Source organism: Lepisosteus oculatus, chromosome 18, assembly GCF_040954835.1.
Source record: "Lepisosteus oculatus isolate fLepOcu1 chromosome 18, fLepOcu1.hap2, whole genome shotgun sequence".
Taxonomy (NCBI): Eukaryota; Metazoa; Chordata; class Actinopteri; order Semionotiformes; family Lepisosteidae; genus Lepisosteus; species Lepisosteus oculatus.
In genome coordinates, this window is record NC_090713.1 from 3,473,932 (window position 1) to 3,487,558 (window position 13,627).

A 13,627-nucleotide genomic window follows, 5' to 3' on the forward strand; every position below is an offset into this window, starting at 1 on the left:
TGTGCCTCAATTGTATGAAAGTATGCCCTATTTCTGGCATAATACACACTCGCTTGCTGTTATATGTGGATCTCATCGCATTCATTAAAATCCACACTAACAGTATTTTTTTAAAAAATAAATAGTCAAATCAAAGGACATTTAAAGTTTCAATCCCTCTTTGGAGCTACATTATGTGTTTTAAAGTTAGTATGTACAACTTCTTGCATTAAAAGACCATTACAAATAAGGATGCTCAAATGCTTAAATTAAGGTGTAAATAGTGGGGTACCACAGGGATCTGGGTTAGGACCATTGGTCTCCTAATTTTTAGCATTGATTTAAATTCAATTATAGTTGAAAATAGTCCCGTTTGTGAATTTACCAAAATACAATGATCAGCACAGAATGTGTAAACAGTAAAGGAAATTTCAAAAACAGTATGGTAGAATTCAAGTTTGGGAAAACATCTCATAGTTATCTTTAACTATATCTCTATAGCTATATTCATCTTTCAAAAAACTGAATATTTACAGTGTTTACCAGAGTATTTAAAGAAAATATCACAAGTACTTAAATTCCTGAGTATCAAACCTCTAACCAGAGAGGTCAGAGAAACTGGAAGCATATAAAAACCATAGTAATATAATCAGTATACCCAATGTATTGTTTTCATTCCCTAGATTTATTTAGATAGACAGAAGTTGGGTTGAACAAAAAATGTTTATAAGAACCAGAAAGCAAGTACTCTACAGCAATTCTGCTGCAGTAGTTTGCTGGTTATAACTGTTCCAAATGACTTTTGGGGGGTTTTCTACAAAAGTTGCAGGAAATTAAAAGAAGGTTTTTTGTATCCCTTGTGGTGTCGCTGGGGGAAAAGCAGGTGTAAAAGGGATGTTACTCACACCAGACTGATCTTCTCCGTTCTTTGCCCGTACGTTTCTCAATTCTGGTCCGTAATCCGATTCCAGTTTCCTTAAACAATCCAAAATCCAAAGTCCGTAAGTCCACACCAATCCGTATCGTAACCAAATCTGTAAATCTTAGTCGTAAACCGTAGTCCGTTCTTCCTTCTTCCTTCTTCCTTCTTCCTTATTCCTTATTCCTTCTTCCTTATTCCTTATTCCTTATTCCTATCAAGCACAATCCTATTCCTCTCCTTCCTCCAAAACGCATTAACCTTATTGGCTTTTGCGCCGGCTCACCACTTCTAGGACATTTATATTCTGTTTACTGATGTCGTTTAGCTGTGTTTCCTTGTTTCGCTGCATAGGCCTTTTCCAACAGCGGGTCAGCTGGTTATCCTTGGCGGGCATCTTGCCCAGGTCTATATAGAGTATTTTCAGTGTTTCGTTCTGGAAATACTGGTTAGAAATGACCCTTCCCTGGGTCCTCTTACACCCTATATCCAGGAAGACATTTATTCTACTTCAAATAGTAATATACTGTATAATGCAACATATGCTTTATTAAGATCTCAGTATTCTTTAATTACTACATCAATTACGCTATGTGCACACCAGGAAAAAGATTATTAAATGGTTACCGACAGTGGACTAAAGAGAGTTGGTAAATGTGAGCACCAATACGAACCACTCTTTGGCTTAAAGTGTGTTTTTTCCAGAGTAATTCTTTGTTATTAAATAAATTAAAAAATATATATTTTCTTGGTCTATCGTGATTTTCCATGTGTGCAGGCCTCACAAAAGCCATAGGTGTGTCTCAGCGTCTATGAGAGCTGACTGTCTGCCGCATACTGTACATCTCCAGCAGACTTGAAAGGTTTTGAGAAGAATCTGTGTATGAACATTTCTGTTCATTGACATTCTTGAGAATTCCTGTAAAAGGAATGAACCTTCCTTTAAGCATCTCAACCAAGGTACACCCCCTCCCCCTATACTTTTTTACAGAGTACAATAGTTTCACTTTCAGTCTCAGACACACTCCACCAGAGAACATTATTTAGACAAAGAGTCTGACCATTGACTTTACACATCTCTGCCAATGAGTCTACAATATATTCTTCAAGACAGAATGCCTGTCCTACCCGCAGTTTTACACACCTCCCAACTGAGTGTCCACACTTTGCAAAGGAGAGTGCCAATCTGTCCTCATGCACTCCTTAGAGTATGAACTTTTCATCAGAGATGACACTCAGACTATCAATTTAACACACTTCACGGGAGAGTATACTATCTGACCATCCCTCAATTCTCTAAACTAATCCCTAAGCATTTTGGAATTCAGTTCAATTGGAGGATATTTTTAATTGACAGGAATGTGTCTGCTGGTTATTCTTAAACTTCCTGCTGATCATATACAGATTTGCTCTACTGAGCCACTGCTTCGAAGTCTCTTTTAAAAAGTAGACTGGACTTCTTGATGTTTTTCTTCCACTTTGCAAACAGGCTGCTGATGAGACAGACCCTGACTGGTACTGAAAAATATTATTTATCTTGACTTTGTAAGATTAGGACAACAGCTGCATTTTATTACAATCTGATTTATGTTCCATGCATATATGTGACACAACACCCTTGAAATTCGATAATGTAATAAGTATTCATAAATATCATCATGCCACTGTCTTTATACTTTTTTTCTAAGGCACTTGATACTGTGGATCAGACCATACTTCTGTAAATACTGTGTAGTCTGATTTGCATGCTTTAAGAGTTACACTGTGAACAGTGTGTGAACATATCATCCATCTTCTAAACTGCTTTATCCAGTACAGGGTACACCCAGAACGAGACTTCAGTCCATCACAGGGCACACACAGACAAATACACACACACTGATAACAACTCCAATCTGTCTTTGAACTTTGGAAGATGGAGCACCTGGAGGAAGTCTTTGGTATCGCTCACCTTCTGTTTGTCCACAATTCCTTAGTTCCTTAGTTGTTGAAGATGCTGGTTGGTCTTTATATTGCTTTCTTTGTAAGTTCCAGTTTAACCTTACATAGAGAAGTGTGCTCAATCTGAATGATTAACCAGTTTTATTTCACACAGATGGATTCCAAACAACATATTGAAGGCAATTGGTTGAGGCAGAGATTATTAAGGAGTGCCAAATGGGTGAATTATTTTCCCATGAAGAGTTTTATTGTTTTTATTTTATCTAACTATTTTTTAGCTCCAAACACATTGATACCGTAGTGGAAGTTGTATGGATCAAAAGGGGAAAGGATACGTACATCTGTCAAGTTTTCTGGTTGTAACACAACAAAATGTGGAAAAATCCAGCAGGGGACAATACCTTCTCCATATATTATAATTCAGCTACAACTACTGCATAAATGTCCATAATTTCAATAGTCATGCAAGAAAAAGAGAAATGTACATCTGTACATCCTGTAATCGACACAATGAAGTGGCATCTAACTGCAATTTCATTTTGCCATTTTATTAAAAACTCCTTAAACCAGCCCAAGGTTCCAAAATAATTTTAAATGCAGACCTTGAGAAAAATATAGTACTTAGTAAAAAACATAGTAAAAGATGATTGGAAGAAGTTTAAAGGACCACAAAGCATGAGAGAAAAACGGTGACTTTACACTGTTCTTTACAATTTCATAAAAATTCTCATGATTCTTTGCAAGTTGTTGTTGTTAAATATGCAAGGCAAGATGAAGAGAAACTATGTGAAAAATGAAAAGGCCTAGAAGATCAATTTTTACATGGCGTGTGATAACTATAACTCTGTTTATCTAACACACTGCTGCAGTAATGAAACATGTGGGATGAGTTCTGACTTCTTGCCTTGTGTGGAGCTGCTGGTTCTGTTTGCTCATGAGGAGGCATGACACTGGGAAGAGTCTCCAAGCACAAAGTTTGAGAGGAAAGATAAAGCGGTTCAACTCTGGCAAGAAAACATAGACATTTCAGTTCCTATACATCCTACAGTATTTACCAGACCACTGGGAGCAGTAATGGATTGACTGCAAGACAGAGGGGTTGCATCATGAGAAATCAATGAATTATAATCCACTATAGTACTATTAGTGTTTTCCACCACACACCATACTTTAAAAAGAAATAATTAGTAAAAATGACATTGTTTCAGGAATATAGCCATCTTAACCAGTGGTCATGGTAGTAAATTACAAGTATACTTTTGTAGCTACAATTGGAGAGTCAGACAACACAACAAGCAATATCTGTGCATGGATATATTGTATATAAAATACAATTTAATTACTATAATAACAAAACATGCATAGGAAGTTAACACTAGTAATGATACAGTATTTACTGTACATGAATCATCCTGCCTTGAGTCTAATGGCTAATCCTTCACTCAGGAATTGAAAAAGAGATTAACAACATGAGGGTTTAGCATACCCCTGAATATAACATTTGATATGGTTTAATTTGTAAACTAAATTTCATTTTATTAATGTGACTAAATGTGATTAATTCATATAATTCATTTGATTATTAAGCCTCATAATACGTCAGAATCGATATTCTCAGAACCCAATACTGTTACTTACTGTCACAAACTAACCTTTGTAAAACAAGATTGGACAAGCAGTCTAACTCTCGAGGGTTATGTTGTGAACATAAATTTTATTCTCATCTAAGCTACCCTTAGCGAGGCCAGTGTGTGAAGTTGAAAGTCCTGTGCCGAGAGTGAAATGATTGGCTTGGTTTATCAGGGTGGCATTGCATTTTCTCTCTTTGGCTGGACTCCAGAATCGTAATGCTGGTGTTGGGAAAAAGATAAAGAAGGCAGCTTAAGCCTCATGCTGGATGCAGAAGGGCAAGGAGGGATTTCTCGCTAGCAACCTGTGGGGTTGCAAGGAAGCACTGAGTATCAGGCACTTCATCACTAGAGTTGACAAGACTGGCCCAGATTAAGACAATAGCAGGAGCTGTTGGAACACAAGCATGCTTGTAATAGAGGCCTGTCACAAATAATAATAATAATTCCTTACACTTATATAGCACTTTTCTGAGTACTCCACTCCACTCAAAGCGCTTTACAGGTAATGGGGACTCCCCACCACCACCATTGTTCAAGCCCACCTTAATGATGTGACGGCAGTCAAAATGCACCAGTACACTCACCACACACCAGCTATCAGTGGGGAGGAGCACAGAGTGATGAAGCCAGTTCATAGATGGGGATTTTTTGGGAGAGGCAATGATTGGTAAAGACCAGTGGGAAATATTAGCCAGGATGCTGGGGTAACACCTCTACTCTTTTTGAGAAATGCCCTGGGATTTTTAATGACCACAGAGAATCAGGACCTCAGTTTAATGTCACCTCCAAAGGACAGTGCCTATTTTTACAGTAAAGTGTCCCTGACACTACACTGGGGCATTAGGATTCAGGTACTGAACAGGCTCGCACCCACTTAGTTTCAGTAGGTTATCAGTTGTAAGTTGTAGGCTGCTGGCTATTCTTTTATTATACAGATGCATTCTTAAGACTTGAAGCAGTGGAGCTCTGTGCTCTGGGTTTAATTGCAACTCAAGGCAATAGTTGAAAAAGTATTCTTACACTCCCACAATTTTTTACATTTTGTTAGTTTAAAGCTTGCAGTCATATCACTTTGAAGTAGTAATAAATATCTGTTATATGGTACAAACTACTTACTCCATACATTCAAAACATAAAATAAGAAGAAAGAAGTAATAATAGGAAAGAAAAGGGGAAAATTCCTGATTTAATAAATATTCAAATTCTCTTTTGTTGCAATACAATTAAGTGTGTGTTTTAATATTGCTTCACTTGATTTCAATAGACACTCCTGTATCTGTGAGATTCCTTGGTCAGGCAGTAACTTTTTTATCAACTTAAACAAATCCTGTATCTCAACATTGAAGCTCTAATAGATCTCAGAATAACAGTGTGTTTTGATGGAGCGAATCATACAATCAGATATGTGTGCATTGAAAAGGTGTACATTTCCAGAACACTTAGTAACATTCACAATATTTTTTTCTAGAGAGAGAGGCTTTCTGGATATCCTATCAAGAGGTGATATCAGTAGAGTTTCTGTCTAAACCCCAACTGTACTGTTTCAAACAGTGTGCAAAATAAAAGTACTATTCAGATGCATCTGGCATTTTCACAATTTCTGCAAGAAAGACCAGGGTAGAAATCAGTAAGTAGTTACTGATCAGGTTTCAACAATAGGATCAATATACTGTAGTCATTCACTCCATGATTAAAATATAAAGTGACAAACTACATAGCTAAGGCAATATAAAACCACAATGAGTTACGCTGAACAGACTTCTGACTTTTTGCTTAAATCTGAGATTTCAATTTTAAAATTGTCATTAATTTCAGAGTTGTAGTAAATGTTTTTTTCTTTCCCTGGTTGTGGACCACAGTGCCAGATGGAGACCCTTGTGAATGATGCTTGACTGGAACTTGTCAGTGGTGCACAGAAGAAGAGATTTCCATTTTCAGACCTGTCATAGTCCATTCATTTTGTTTTGATCTGGCTACACTGTTTTGATCACCAACATGCCGACAGAAGAGAAAAAAGTAGAACAGGATGCGATTACCTTGGCTAACAAATCAAGCTACTGATTGTATCCAGCTTCCTTTCATTTTTGTTCTTTATAATCTTCATATGATTTCCTTGTGCAGTTGTTGTCTGGTGTCGAAGGAGTCAAAGACCAAGAGTTGTTGCTCAATTTGTTACAGTAGGTGAGTAATTCTGGTTGAAAATTGTTCCATTCATAAAGATTTAAGTTAAGGTCCTGGTTATAGAATAGAAACAGAACAGAGAATGATGTGTTTTAACAAAAAGACTGGAAATAGCACAGTTTAAATAATATGTCAAGTAATGTATTTTAACAGGTGCATCAGGTTATTAAATGTGGTCATCAATCTTATTACTTTTAATATTAAATACTGTTAAACAGTTATCTAAACTATTTAAATAATACAATTGGATAAATTACTCTTTTGGCATTAATAGGTCACTTCAAATTTAAAAATGAAGACATTAATTTCAGACTGTTTGAAGAATTTACATGTAAAGCAGTTATCTGACAGTTACAGTGCTTTTCAAATTAATACTTCTCTGCTTTCCAAAAATGAAGAGACTTGAGAAAGTAGTTCTTCTGCAATCTGAAAAGAAAGGTTATAAAAGGAATCTACATACAGTATAAAATTCCTGTTACATTCCTGTTCATCTAGTTTCTCGAGAGTTTCTGTATGCGCTGTTCACTTGCTTTTGAATCCAGCCTACAGACATTGACTGCTGCACATTTACTAGTAAGTTCAGTGGCATTACCTATTCCTTCTGGATAGCTGTTGCCTTCTTAGTAGCTTGTCAAATCATTCCCTGCTATTTCAAGCAATCCGGAAACTGGCCTCCATCTCTCGCACAAAAATCTAATAACGATATCCTTCAACAAGCATTCCTCCATCCATAGTTCACTAGTGTTAGAATTCAAATTTGTTTTCTCAGCTTTTCTCTGTGTTTTTTCCTGTATTATTATTTTGGGTGGTTTGTAGTTCTACTTTTAAGCCAAATCTTACAATGATTGAACATTCAACAAAAACTTTTCAAAACTTTTAATTCTTTGGTACTATAATTCTATACAAAACAATGTCTATAACAAACATTCAGGAGGGATGACATCAGCCATGTTCAATATGTCACTGCTGCTCTAACTCAATCATTTCTGATCTCCTATTTTAAATGTATAAAGTGTATAAAGTGTATGCTCAAGCCGTTTCTCCTCCAAGCTAACTCCACCTTTGCAATGAGATTTTGTGCCAAAATGGATTATATCCATGGTTAAGACAATACATGCTGTATATGGAAGCAGCATACAGTACTTGCCATTGGTCTGAAGATTCCTAATGTTTAAGTGATAAAACTTCTATTTATTTGTAAATATATTATTGTGTTTGTGTCTGTGTTTTATTGTTTTGGTAAGTGTGCGGGGTAGCATAAGAGGAATAAGAACAATGACTAAGATCAAAGGTATCTGATAAAGGAGACCTACAGAACCTGAAAAGTCAATAATCTGGGATAACGTACAGTGGGTATCCTGACCGAGGTTTTAAAGATAAGAAAAAAAAGGAAAGAAAAAAGCATTAATTTACCCTTTAAGCATTATTTGATTCAAGGAGACAGAACTGTTGAATGCTGTCTTTTTTGTTTTTTTATAAATTTCGCTCAGACTCATGACTATGATCGTTTTTTTTAAACTCCTGACTAATCTGTTCAGAAAAATCAAAGCAGCTTTCCTTTGGAAAGGTGGACTCAGGGTTTATTGTTGCACTCAGCAGACGAGCTTCCCAGCTGCATGGAAGTGATTCTAGCCTACTTGCCCAGGCGAGTTGAGCCAAATCATGCAATGACTGAATACTCTTTTAACACATGTAATTCCCAGGTGTCATTATTCCTCATGAACTATGACTTTTAGTACCATTTATGGTCTTCTGTTTAAGTATAAAGGTTTGGAATAAAATATCTAGTTTAAAAACATGTATATGCATCTTTTTAGCTTCATAAATTGGGACATCCAAGGAAGGGTGTGAATAGATTTGCAAAACACTGTAGATCAGGACCATCAATGGATCTCAGATTAATTGTTTACATGCATACAATCAGAGGCTCCTGACTTTTAAGATGGCATGCTGTTTCCAGTTCTGAGTAAATGTAAAGACTTCAGTCTGGATTACAGTTCATACAGTTTGGAAATCTATTGCCATTTCAAGTGCTTATTAGAATATTATAGAATATTAACAATAATGCTGCTGTATGGTAGTTTCCTATTCACCTAGTAGTCACAGTTTGTGATTTTTACTGTGCACACATCAGTCAGTTGCACTATGTTTTTAATTACTAACTTTCTAAATCCACTTATTTTAGATGTGTGTGAGAGTGTATCAGTGTTGTAGTGCAGTACAGTCTGTGAGAGTGTGTCAGTTTGTTAATGTGCAGTACAGTGCGTGAGAGTGTGTCAGTGCTGTTAATGTGCAGTACAGTCTGTGAATGTGGCAGTGTTGTTATTGTGCAGTACAGTGTGTGTGAGAGTGTCAGTGTCAGTATTAATGTGCAGTACAGTGTGTGAAAGTGTGTCACTTTTGTTAATGTGCAGCTCAGTGTGTGAGAGTGTGTCAGTGTTGTTAAAGTGCAGTGCAGTGTGTGAGAGTGCATCATTGTTAATGTGAGAGTTTCTCACTCTCTGTTGTGTGTTGGCAGGTTGTGCTGGTCTGGATCAGATCTCTGTCCTTGAGTCCCTCTGCTGATCCTCAGGAGGGGAGCAGCTTCTGAAATGTATCTCTCTGGGAGGTATGAGGATGAAAATGAAGTCATGGGACCTGAAATTGAGAGGTAGGGTTTGAGGAACTGACTCTGTCAGTGTTTTTCTGGTTTGGTAGCTGTGGGGGTGTGACTGGGTAAAAAAACACACTCCTCTACTATGTCATAAAGAGCGTGTGGAATGCTGTTTATACTGTAATCAAATACAGTTTAACACATGGACTCTGTATGATATTGTGTTCAATGGACAAGACAAAACAAGGGATACACCTTGGTGATACACACCACTGATATTGTAGATGTACTGTAGGTAAGCACATAACACTGCCATTGCATAAAACAATATAATTTAATTCTTCTAGGCCATGTGGGGAAACAAAAAAGCAAACAGAGTGTTTGGTTACAAAGTTAAAAATAAAGAACTCATTAATGAATGTTCTGGTAAAATTGCATAACACACACCAGTGAGGCTGCATTCATAATTCTTTACATTTTTAGTTATAGTTTGGTCAATGCGTATAATTTTTTGGTTACAGGCACAGATTAGGTAATTATGGTACAAGCCTGTGTTCAAAGGAATGTTTAATACTGACATGTGAAAAGACCTTTCTGTTCTCATAAGAGTGATTAAGAGAAGTCTGATTCAAGTTCACAGACACTGGCACAGTCAACCCAGTGAACTGAATCAATATCAGTAGTAATGCACAAACTGAGAGACATGAGTAGAAACTACACAGAATCAATTAGCTATTACAGATCAATTAGCTTCTATTTACAAAACGTAGTATAGGCTGAATGGCCTTCTCTAATGACTGTAGATGACAGAAAATCTGGAACACTTTTTGCACCTGTTGGATTGGAAAATTTTTAGATTAAGGCTGTTTTGAAGACCAAGCTAAACACAAACTATGCTTTGTGTATATTGTGTATTTGTTTGCACAAACTATACTTGAGGTGGACCAGAGAAATATTTTAATAGTCACCTTAACTGAATACATGATCTGACCAATGGAAGGTCCAGTAAGAGATGGAGAAGATCCCAGGTAAAATACATTGTTGATTTATTATTTAGACTTACACCATTAGCAACAACGTGATCGATGTGAGTGACTTCAGCTGAACATTTCTGACTCTCCAGTAGAAAAGCGACTCCAGGAACTGGAGCTGCTCCAATGTGGAAACCAGCAGGAACACCCTGGAGTTCAGGCTCATGTTCACACACTTTTATTGTGTTCTGTCCCCTGCAGGCTCTTTCCTTTAGACCATGAAGAGGGAAAGGGGTCACGAGGGCTGGAGTTGAAGGGGGAGAACAACTCTAATACTAGCACACTCACCCCTGAACATTACATAAGCAGCAATAGAGACACCTAAAATCTCAACAAGAGTGTTTCTGAAGAGACACACATAGCTGCTGTACTTCAGCCCAGTGTGCAGATGTGGAGAGAGGAGGTTAATAAAAAAAACTGTCTTGCTGTTCACAGGGTCAAGCTGGTGAGATCAGGGTCACCAGCAGCCAGCTTTGAGTCTGTGAAGAGTGAGGAGCCAATGTCCCCCCTAAGAGAGTTTGGAGATGAAGTCTTTCCTATTTACACCAGGTGAGGTCACTGTTGTCCTTTGGGTGTATCTGTCATATGTGAACTGGATCATTTCTCCCTTTCTTTATCTTTTAGTTTTGTCAAAAGTGTAAGAAGAATACAAATGCCAGATCTATAACATTTTGTGTACAAAGATCTACAGCTAGGATGTATTTTCACATGACTAAGGGATGAAAGAGTGTCTATCCACTGCAGACATAATCGCAGATGCACACAGGGGGAGAAACAGAGATCTGCAATTGATCACAGGAATAACAAGTGGCAGAACATAGAACTTGGATTTCTTAAAACGATTGTGTCTTGGAATTTGTCTCACACCATGAATGACAGAGGTAGAGAACTGCTGTACCAGCTCCTAGTGGTGTGTCCATGATGAGTGACCTTTCAACAGATCAACCACTAGACCTTGGAACAGGAGCTCCTCTAGGACACTCAGTACTTTTACACAACAATAAGAACCTGGTTTTATTGAGCTGACTTTCCTGAAAGCTGTATTGGTAGCAGATTGATGACAATGTGATGATGATGGTGGTGCTAGTAGCTTAGCTGTAATGATTACTGTTAATAGGGGTGTGTACGTCTCACTGATATTGTAATTATTGGTTTACAAAGTCCAGCCCTCACAGTGGAAACTAGTCACTGAGTCCTGTAGGCATGTGGTGTCACATCCAACAGGGTGATGTGCAGTAGGACATGTCTAGATATTAGCAAGGCCAGGGGAAGATTTGATATCTCTACTGTAAAGAATAATATAACTTACTTCTAGACTTTATGGTAAGGTTATATAATAAAAAGAAAGGGACTTTTTAAAGGACATTAAAATGTTTTAAAATTGTGTTCAATATTTGTCACAATTTTGTCATTGTGTACAATGCTTGGGTTACAAACACAGAGTGCTGTTCCACAATTAGTCCAGAGAAGAGGAACCAGATACAACCCTCGGCTCAAAGGAATGTCTAACACTGAGTTTAGAACTGAACTTTTGAGAGTCTAGTCTTCTGAGAGTTACTAAGGGGAGACTGATTCAAGACTATTGAATCCAAAAGACAGTGGCACAGTCAAGCCAGTGAGCTGAATCACTATACAAAACATTAAAAACAATAGTTGAAACAAGGAAGAGCATTTCAGACTGATAACAGGAGACTTTTCTTTACATAAAGGGTTGGCGGAGTGTGAAATAAGAAAACCAGCCACATGGGTGATACTGATACCCTTGGCTCACTTAGCAACTAACTACCTCCCTGGAATTGTGGGCCAAATTAACTCCCCTGGTGCTTAGAATTTAGATATAGGACACCTGGAACACTACTTGAACCTGCTGGATTTTCTAAATCACAATCAGGTTTTGTTGAATTCCTGCTGCTTTTTCAAGATTTATACCTTAAGTGAGGCATGAAGGATGTAATTACATAACTGAATATACAATCTGATGTGTGAAGGTCAAGAACAGGAAAATATTAGAAGATCTCAGGTAATATACATTAATGATTTATTACTATACCTACAACATCACCAGCAACATGATCAATGTGTGACTTCGGGAAAGAGGCTGTGAGGGCTGGAGGTGAAATGGAAGAACAGCCCCAATACCAGCATAGCCAACCCTGAAGACTACATAAGCAGAAATAGAGAGACACCTAAAATCTCAACACTTCACTGCACTTCAGCTCTGTGTCTAGATGTGGATAGAGGAAGTTAATGAAAAAACTGTCATGCTGTTCACAGGGTGAAGCCGGTGACACCAGCATCACCAACAGCCAGCTGTGGGTCTGTGAAGAATGAAGAGTCAACATCTCCAGCAAAAGAGTTTGGAATTGATGACTTTCCTACTTACTCAAAGTGAGATCATTTTTGTCCTTTGAGTGTATCTGTTAGCTGGTCATGAGATAAAATTGTGTGAACTGGATCATTTCTCCCTTTCTAACTCTTATAATTGTGTCAAAAGTGTATGAAGAATAAAGACGTAAGATCTTCAACATATTATGTATAAAAATGTACAGCAAGGATATATTATCCCATGCCTAAGGGATGAAAGAGTGTTTGTTCACTGCAGACATGATCACTGACACACACAGGTGCTGAGGAACAGTGAGCTGTAGTTGTACCAACATAGTAAGAGATGAGAAGATCCCAGATAAAAAACACTCTTTCCTTCAGGTCATGGTCAGAGCCCTGAGAGATGGAGAGCCAGCCTTATCCCATGCAGAATGGGAAAATTCCAGTGACAGGATCTGCTGTCTTATCAACAATTCACAACATTCAAAAGTAGATGCAGCTGCTTATGTTCACATCCTCTGTGTCACAAAAGCTGTTCATGTTGCAAAAGGCTATAATTTCTAACACTTGTTTTCCACTGACTGCCATCATATCTCAAGAACTTGGTCAAGTGTATTCTGTTCCCTATCTGTTTCAGTCCCTTCTTTTTTTTTGATGAGCTCCCTGTTCATAACTTTATCTCATTATTGTTAGTGTGCGCATCTTATGTGAGTTCAAGGTTAGGTGTTTGGTCTTTGTTCTTCAGTCTTTTCTTCTCACCTGTGTCTGTGCCTGTTCACAGGTGCAAGTTGGTGAGATCAAGGTTACCAGCACCCAGCGTTGTGTCAATGAAGAATGAGTGGTCAATCGATCACTCATTGCAGTCCAGAGGTGGAGCCGTTGTCACTGACCCCAGGTGAGGTCACTTTTGCCATTAGAGTTTTTCTGTCAGCTGGTCTTGAGAAATGATTGTGTGAACTGGGTCAGCTTTCCCTTTCTTAATTTCTTTAAATAATAAAGACTTGTGTAAAAAAGCTGAAAAAATCTA